This window comes from Mandrillus leucophaeus, unplaced genomic scaffold (genome assembly GCF_000951045.1).
Source record: "Mandrillus leucophaeus isolate KB7577 unplaced genomic scaffold, Mleu.le_1.0 Scaffold299, whole genome shotgun sequence".
Taxonomy (NCBI): Eukaryota; Metazoa; Chordata; class Mammalia; order Primates; family Cercopithecidae; genus Mandrillus; species Mandrillus leucophaeus.
Window position 1 is genome coordinate 3,496,209 of NW_012103131.1, and position 8,151 is coordinate 3,504,359.

At 38.1% G+C, this 8,151-nt stretch overlaps 1 protein-coding gene and 1 long non-coding RNA gene across 2 annotated transcripts in view; one reads left to right on the plus strand and one right to left on the minus strand.

The window, feature by feature from the left end:
• Window positions 1–5,310: 5,310 nt before the first annotated feature.
• On the minus strand, window positions 5,311–6,367 carry LOC105544149. The gene is made up of 4 exons (XR_001006724.1): window positions 6,348–6,367; window positions 6,055–6,218; window positions 5,852–5,962; window positions 5,311–5,468 (listed from the first exon to the last, which is right to left on the minus strand). It is a non-coding gene; the product is annotated as an uncharacterized LOC105544149 (long non-coding RNA).
• A 226-nt stretch (window positions 6,368–6,593) lies between these two features.
• The window catches only part of FANK1 (fibronectin type III and ankyrin repeat domains 1), a 38,630-nt gene continuing 37,072 nt past the window's right edge, over window positions 6,594–8,151 (plus strand). Inside the window, exon 1 of the mRNA XM_011986440.1 lies at window positions 6,594–6,688. The gene's annotated coding sequence lies outside the window, so the exon portion shown is untranslated. The remainder of the gene's footprint in view (window positions 6,689–8,151) is intronic.

The following is an 8,151-nucleotide window of genomic DNA, read 5'->3' on the forward strand; positions in this document are numbered from 1 at the left end:
TCTAAAGAATATATATAGCAATTTGGCTTTTCTTATCTGATTGTAAAAGACTTTGTCATTTTACAGACTCATTGTGCATTTCCATAGAAAATCTCAGGAGCTCCATACCAGGCACAGCCTGTAGGGGAAAGAGCACAGATTTTGGAGTTAGGGATCTGGGTTGAAATCCTTGCTTTCCACTTATCAATTCTGTAGCTTTGAACAAGCTACTGTACCTCTTTGAGCTTTGGTCTCCTCCTCTCTGTCCTTATCTGTAAATTGAGAACACCCCATCATCGTGAAGTTGAATCCATTGTTGATTAAGTGTCCTGTATGGTATTTTGCTTAGAGCAAGCTTGCAGTAAATTGAAGTTGTTGTAATTAAGTAAAAGAAATATCTTGGAAGTACGTTTCCTTCTTTGCCTACTACCTGTTACCTGTATAGAACTCCAAGCAGGGTTTCCATGTAGTTAGAAGTGTGAAATAGGTGTGAGCATCGTGACTTTCAAAGGCATTACCACTACCTTATGTCTGTGAAGTCCTTTATGCATTTCAAATCACTTCAATATTTTGTCACATTATTTTTTCTTTGCAGTAAATCTGAGAGGGAGGCAGGACAGGTATCCTTATTTATCCCCCAGTTTTCCTGATGAGGAATATCCATGGTAGAGCCAGGAGAGGAAGCAGTGTTTCCCGATTACTACCCTAGGGAGTTTTGGCTTTTGTTGTTTTTGCTGTTTGAACTGATTTTTGCCCTAGAAGAACTTATTAGCAAAGTAGAGGAAAGCAACTTTTGGGCAGTTTGCACTTACATTACTTACTTTTAAAGGATAAGGAATGTTTGGGGATAAAAACATAAGACAATTTAAGTATATTGAAATGTCTGCATGAGATGATGTATTCTTTGCCTGCAGGCTCTGCCAGACTTGCCTCTTTATCCTGAGACGTCACTTAAGGCACCTCATTCCCGGATTAGAATGTATGTAAACTGTATGCATTTTGAACATGTCTTCCTGTAGGCTCCCTCCGCAGCTGCCTCCCCCATGCATCTGGTTTGTATTTGTTTGGTGTCGAATGTTCCCTGCTCCTCACTTTGCCCTTCTCTCTTGGTCATCTTGGTTACACCTGTGCCCTCAGGACACAGGGGAGGTGTCCCTCAAGTGTGCTGAATGACTGGGTATAAGTAAACTTTTTCCTTGGAAATAAATGTCAAGCAGTATATCTGCTTGACACCAAAATGGTCAATAAATTGAGCCAGAGTGTAATTGAAATGTCTCATGCTTTGAAGCATCCACATTGACTTATTCTTGGTTTATTTTTATCAGACTTGTTGCTATCATATATGTATAAGCTCAGCAAGGAAGAGTCTAGGCTAGTAGTTCGTCTTAGCTGAATCTTTTTTCCATTAAGAATAAAAATGCTCAGTTACATTTTGTTTTTTCCCCCTTTATTCAGTACTAAACCGGCTTAAAATAATACCAAAAAATCAGCCATAATGCTATTTTTGTCTTTCGTTTTTCTAAATTCTTTCAGTTCTTCTGTCTGTGTGCATCTGTACATTTTACGCCATTATAATAACATATGTGTAAGTTCATGTCTTTTCCTTAGTATATCATCTTCCATGCTTTCAATCAGTAAATATTCTTCTATCTAAATAATGTACCAAAGTGTATCTAACAAATTCCATGTTCTTGGACATTTAGATTAGTTTTTATTGCTGTGAATGGTATTAAAGTGTTTCTGGTTTTTATTTTATGTTGTGATTTATGTATGTGTGTATGTAGTTAAACATAGGGCAGTAGTAGATAGCACATAGAAAGTTAAGGACATGCCACTGGAGTCGGGTTCCCTGGGTTCACATTCTGACTCTGCTGCTTATTGCATGACCTCACTAGTAAATGATGGGACCTCTGCGTGTCTCCAGCCTTACAGGTAAAAGAGGAAAGTTCCAGCACTTTCTGAGGTTGTTGTGAAGATTAAATAATATATGTAAAGAGTTTTAGAACACTCATACAAAGTAAAGTCTTATCAAAACTTAGCTATTAAATAACCCAGGTTTGGGCAGGGATGGTGGATGGACTCCTCGGTAAAATAGGATTGGCCATAATTGTGTTGCTAATTGAAGCTGGGTAACAGATACAAGCGGATTTGCTATACTATTCATTCTACTTTTCATGGTGAGATTTTTATTTTTTTATTTTATTTTTTTTGAGACAGGGTCTCATTCTATAGCCCAGCCTGGGATGCAGCGGTACAATCACGGCTCACTGCAGCCTCGACCTCCTAGGCTCAACTGATCCTCCTGCTTCAGCTTCCCAAGTAGCTGGGACTACAGGCATGTGCCACCATGCACAGACAGAAACTTTTTTTCATAATAAAAATAAAAGCACATACAATACAAAAACATTTTAGCTTTTACATTTATTTTTTGATTTCTGAATTTATTTTTTGGATGTGTTTCTAGAAACGAGACCACCAAGTAGGAGATCTTATAATCATTTTTGAATACAGCCAAATTGTTTTTTTAAAGAATTGTGTAGTATACAGTGTAATCCTCAATCTCAAACCATTTTATCACAGTCTTAAACAACACTGAATATTATTACCATTACATGCTTTTCGTCTAATTTTACAGGTAAAATGGTACCTTATAGTTATTTTAATTTCTCCTTTTTTTTCTTTCTGAGACAGGGTCTTGCTCTTTCACTCAGGCTGGAGTGCAGTGGCGTGATTATGGGGTCTCTCTATGTTGCCTAGGCTGGTCTCTAACTCCTGGCCTCAAGTGATCCTCCCACCTTGGCCTCCAAAAGTGTTGGGATTACAGGTATTGGTCGGCCACTGCACCCGACCTAGAATGTATTTGTGATTAATGGTTGCTGTAAATATCTGATCAAACCATGATAAACTGCTTTGAGGTTACAGCCACTACTGTTCTCATATAGCATCCCCTTCAGTGTGCAGTCATCTTCATTGCGGACCATGTGCCACCGGAGGCTAGACCACAGATGCCCCTTGCTAGTGAAATTTGACTTCAGTAAATTTTCACATAAGTTTGGAAGAGCAGGGAAACTACAATTCTGCTTTAAGGTGTTCTCTTTTTATATAACGAATCTATTTATATTTGCTTTTTTTCTTTATCATTTCCCACTTTTCATGATACTGATCACAATTGCTCATTCCAATACAGTGTATGATCACCGCTTCTCTCTGTAGCTTTTGAGATATGGTCAACTATTTATCATAAGGATGGATGCTGAATAATCTGATTTTTTTTGTTTTACTAATTTGTATTTTGAGTCTCCTCTTGGCACATTTCTGGTGCATTTCTTTTACTATTACAATCCTTTTAAAAAAATGTAGGATGCTAAGGCCTAATATTGTAGAGTGGTTTACATAAACTTTATAGTTTTCTACATTCAAACCTATAATTTGTGAGCGAGAGCTTTTTATTATGATTTCTGATGTATTTGAGCCATGTTTTATGCCATCTTCTGAGTAACCATAGGGACTGAGTGGTGACAGTGTATGAAACCATTTATTGTTCTATATTCCTATTTATTGCTTAACAAATGGCACCAGAGGCATAAAATTGTTTTATTTGTCAGATTTGCATAAGAACTTTCTTACAAAAGCCTTTTGTGGTACGTAACACATTCATAAATTCTCATAATCGTCCTTTTGAGGTACTTATAGTTTTACTGTTCTTCTTCTTCCTTTTTCATTACTTGGGAAACTTTTAAGATAAGAAATATTTGTCATGATGCAAAGATCCTACTAATTATTTAAAAGAACCATCCAAAATTGAACATAAGGTCTCCTTTTTCTTTTTGTTTTTTAGAAAACAAAATCTTTAGAAATCTTTAGAAAAGTTAAAATACAATTAAAGCCTGACTTTGTGATGAAATTATGTGGTTGGTTAAATTTGGATGCTGGTTATCAGACTTAAAAAGTACCTTTTGAAAGATCTGAGACTTACTTATGACAGGAGAAAATAGAGTTCTAAAACTTTTGTATAAAAAGTGTAGCATGTAAGTAGTGTTTGTGAATGTGTTTCTGTGGATGTGTTATATCTGTTCTATAAAACTTGAATAGAGTCTATAAAAACAGTTCTCAAGAGTGTGTCCACTGATAACAGATAAATACAGATAGGGATATAAACATCATGGTTAAATAAATAGCAAAAAGGATCAGCTTTTGAATTTCTCAAAATGTTAATTTTTTTTCTTTTTTTTTTAAAATTTATTTATTATTATTATACTTTAAGTTGTAGGGTACATGTGCATAACGTGCAGGTTTGTTACATATGTATACTTGTGCCATGTTGGTGTGCTGTACCCATCAACTCGTCATTTTTCATCACCTTAGGATAGATGTGTTACTTGTTATACATCCAGCACGTTAAGTCCTAGTGTCAAGTGAGTCAGGACTATAATCATAGATATATTTACCACTCCTTGCAACTTTAGCTATATTATAAAACTTGGGGATGGTAACATTTACAAATAGAGAGACTTGTTCTTGTATTAGTAGTAAATTCAGAGTAGTTTTCCACCGTGATGTGTGCTTTCTGCCCTAAGTATATACAATCTTTTCAGATTTATCTATGAGCTATCTTGCTAATTGTTTTGCCCACGTTCTATAGCCTTTCCCTCCTGTTGATGCAACTGTTCTCCCAGATTTCGTGCTGAGCCTAATGCAGCGTTGGACTGGCTTCCTACCTATGCCCATAGTGTCTGCAAGTAAACGTCAGCCAAACTCTCTGCCTTCCTGGTTTCCACGACTGGTTGCTGTGGGCTTTTTACACCGTCTTTCCTTTCATGGACTGGGCTCCTGAAGGTCAGCAGCCTCCCTGACCTCGGTGCTAGGATAAGCTGCCTTATCTTCTTCCGCTTGCACACAGCATCTCTATACTTTATTCAGACAATTACCTGATTTGCATTGTCTCACTTTTTCTTACCGAATTTTCTTGATCATTTAGAAATTTCCTTGGGGTTCAAGCCAGTTCATGAGCTAGATCTGATTTAAAATGAAGAAGGAAATCTGGAGAACGAACTAATAGTCGATTTTTCACCCCTGGTCTACATTTTATATCTCTACTCTTAAGAGGCAGTATGCTACAGGGCTAAAAGTAAGGGACTCCTGAGCCAGATTATCTTCATTTTGATCCTGGTTCTACCAGTTATTTCTGTGTGACCTTGGGCAAGTTATGTAACCTCTCTGTGCCTCAGATTGTTTATAAGGGAGATAATAAAAATCCTTACAGCATATAGAGTTGGTGAAGTTAAATGTGGTGAAAGTTAAATGAATAAATAAAGCATCCACACTAGTACATGACCCAAATTAAGTGGCATATAAGTGTTGCTGCATTGCAGTTCTCCTCTCAGCAACTGGGCTTGTGACCTGCCACTTCCGTCGGCTCTTACCAAGGCTCAGTGCCGCCCTGGGCCTCTGCTCCATTGTCATAGTAATGTTTGCACTCTGCTGGTGACCTGTAAGTGTACATATTTTAGGATCCTAAAACACGTATATTAGCAGATGATGACAAAAACACCAGAATTTTTATCAAAGAGAAAATAGAAAGTATATGGGTATAATATTGTAAGGATTAGAATACACCTGTCAAATTACTGTAGGTTGGCTAAGAAACAAAGCAAAACAAATTGGGTCCCATCCACTATTTTTTGGCATCCTAAAAATAACTAGCTCTTACCTGATGAGGTCATTCATTCGTGACCTGACCATCCAGGTCCTATCTGGCAATAATAACTTTTTGCCAAAAGCAACTCTTGCCTAAGTGGAGAGTTGCATCTTGATGAGTTTTGTATGAAAGTAAAGAAGATGCAGGAACATTATCAATGGGCTCTACACTAACCATTGGCGTTTCTGTGTGAGCAACGTGTTGCATAGTTGTGTGACTTGGCAGCAGCTGGTCCATTGCTGACGTGTATGTGTTCACTGAGGCGTCACTCACACCTAAGGCTTCCTTGGAGAGACCATGCTGCCATTACATTTGGATCACTACCTGCCCTCAACACACACACAAACATGAACCAACTTTCCAAGCACCACACCCACCTTTTCTGGGCTCTGTACCAGATCTGGAGGGGGGTGATGGCTAGCAGTGAAGGTTTTGGCTCCATCATTAGTAGCAGCTGGAAGTGGGCCGTGGCCAGCTCTGGTGGCAGTGGGCCACCTGTGGCTGGTGGCATGCTCACTAATGGAGATCTCTCATTATATACCTAGATCAGTGATCGGTGAAGAGCAAGCCATAAGAAACTCTTGGGTCTCTGGGAATGTTATCTTTTTACTCCTCATACAACTTCATGGTGAACTGCGTTGAAATTTGACATTAATTTAGATATGCTTGCCTTTTCTGATCTCTAGTAGGATTCTAGGCTGGATGTCTTTGGAATTGAAATGCTTGTTGGCTTCTGGTTATTTTGGGGGTAATCCATAACAGTCTGCCATTCCTGGTGTTTGGTTTTAGTGGGCTGGGAAAAACGTGAGTTGTTCAACACCGATGTCATGATGCAAGGACGTGAAGATGTGAGTCATGGTGACATCCATCAGCCAGAATTGCTAGGATTCAGTGAGATGACTCACAGTAAGAGGTCAGTGTCTGGCTCAGTTGTTTCTTCTTCCACATGTATCCCTCAGTATCTAGAACCCTGAAATTGGTTTCTCTGAGAAAACCAAGAGGCCCGAAATGGTAATATATATCGTTGATTTTTATAGTTTTCAAAAACTATTTTAAACATATCAAAATTATTTCAAGTGGTAATGTACTCAATGTACCATTTGGTTTAAGATGTTAACATTTTGCCATATGTGTCCTAAAGTCTTTTCATGAAGAAATAAAACCTTACAAATATACTGGCAAGACCCTCTTCCTGCCCATCATGCCCCCATCCCTTCCCTTATGTTGTTGAGGTGGCGTGTGTTCTTCCCATCAGCTTTTTAATTTTACTACATATCTGTGCATTCATAAACAACATGTAGTGTTTTGTGTGTTACAATCATGTAGTGTGTCCTTTTGCAACCCATGTTTTCCACCCATTCATTTTGAATTGATCTATGTTGATGCAGGCATATAAAAAAACTCATACAGCTAGTTTCTTTTAGTTGTTAGGATTTTACTGTAGGAAATACGCCATCGTTTATTTAGATACTTTTTAACTTAATTATCAGGAAACACTTTGTGGTATTTTTAACTCAGTTTCAGAGAACATATTCAAACCTGGGTTTATCCGATTTCATCAAGCTCTCGATAAACATTTGGAAAATAAAGTTGGGAAAATGAGCTTGCAGGTTGCCTCCTAGCATATCTCTGGGATCTTCGTGTAAGTGAAATTGTTGGCTGTGTGCCCCACTGACCTGGGGTGGGCAAGACCAGGGCAGCCCGGTCTTTCTCAGTGGGACTGCACTGCAGGAGGACCCCTGGGTCTTCAGAGGGTGGCCGGTCAGCTACTTGGGACATTGGCTCAAGGGAAATACAACATCCTTTCTTTTTAAATGAACAATGCAGTAGATCTGTGATATATTTGAGACTCAAGAAGCATTGAGTAAAGTGTAGCAGGGGAGACAAAACTAACATAGAAAAATTGCATGCTAACCAGCTTAGTATACACTCTACCCCTTGTTACTTTTGACAAAAATGGGATATTCTATGTTTTTCTTTGCACCTTGATTTCTTACCCAACGATACTTAGTGGAGGTCCTTTCAAAGCACCTAGTATAGAACAAATTCATTTTTCATAGGGTGTATAATGTTCCACTTTATGGACATAGAATAACTTATTTGTCCATTCCCTTATAAATGGGTCATCTTTTTTTTTTTTTTTTTTGCTGTAAACTGCTGAAAACTGTAGTAATGTCCTTATGTGTCTCTGTATCAATTTTAATTTTTTAAATTTTTATTTTAGTTTTGGGGGTATGTGTGAAGGTTTGTCGCACAGATAAACATGCATCACAGGAGTTTGTTGTACATAGTATTACATCACCCAGGTATTAAGCTCAATACCCAATAGTTTCCTTTTCTGCTCCTCTCACCCTCCCTCTTCAAGGAGACCCCAGTGTCTGTTGTTTCCTTTTTTGTGTTCATAAGTTCTTCTCATTTAGCCTCCTCTTAGAGAACATGCGGTATTTGATTTTCTGTTCCTGCATTAGTTTGCT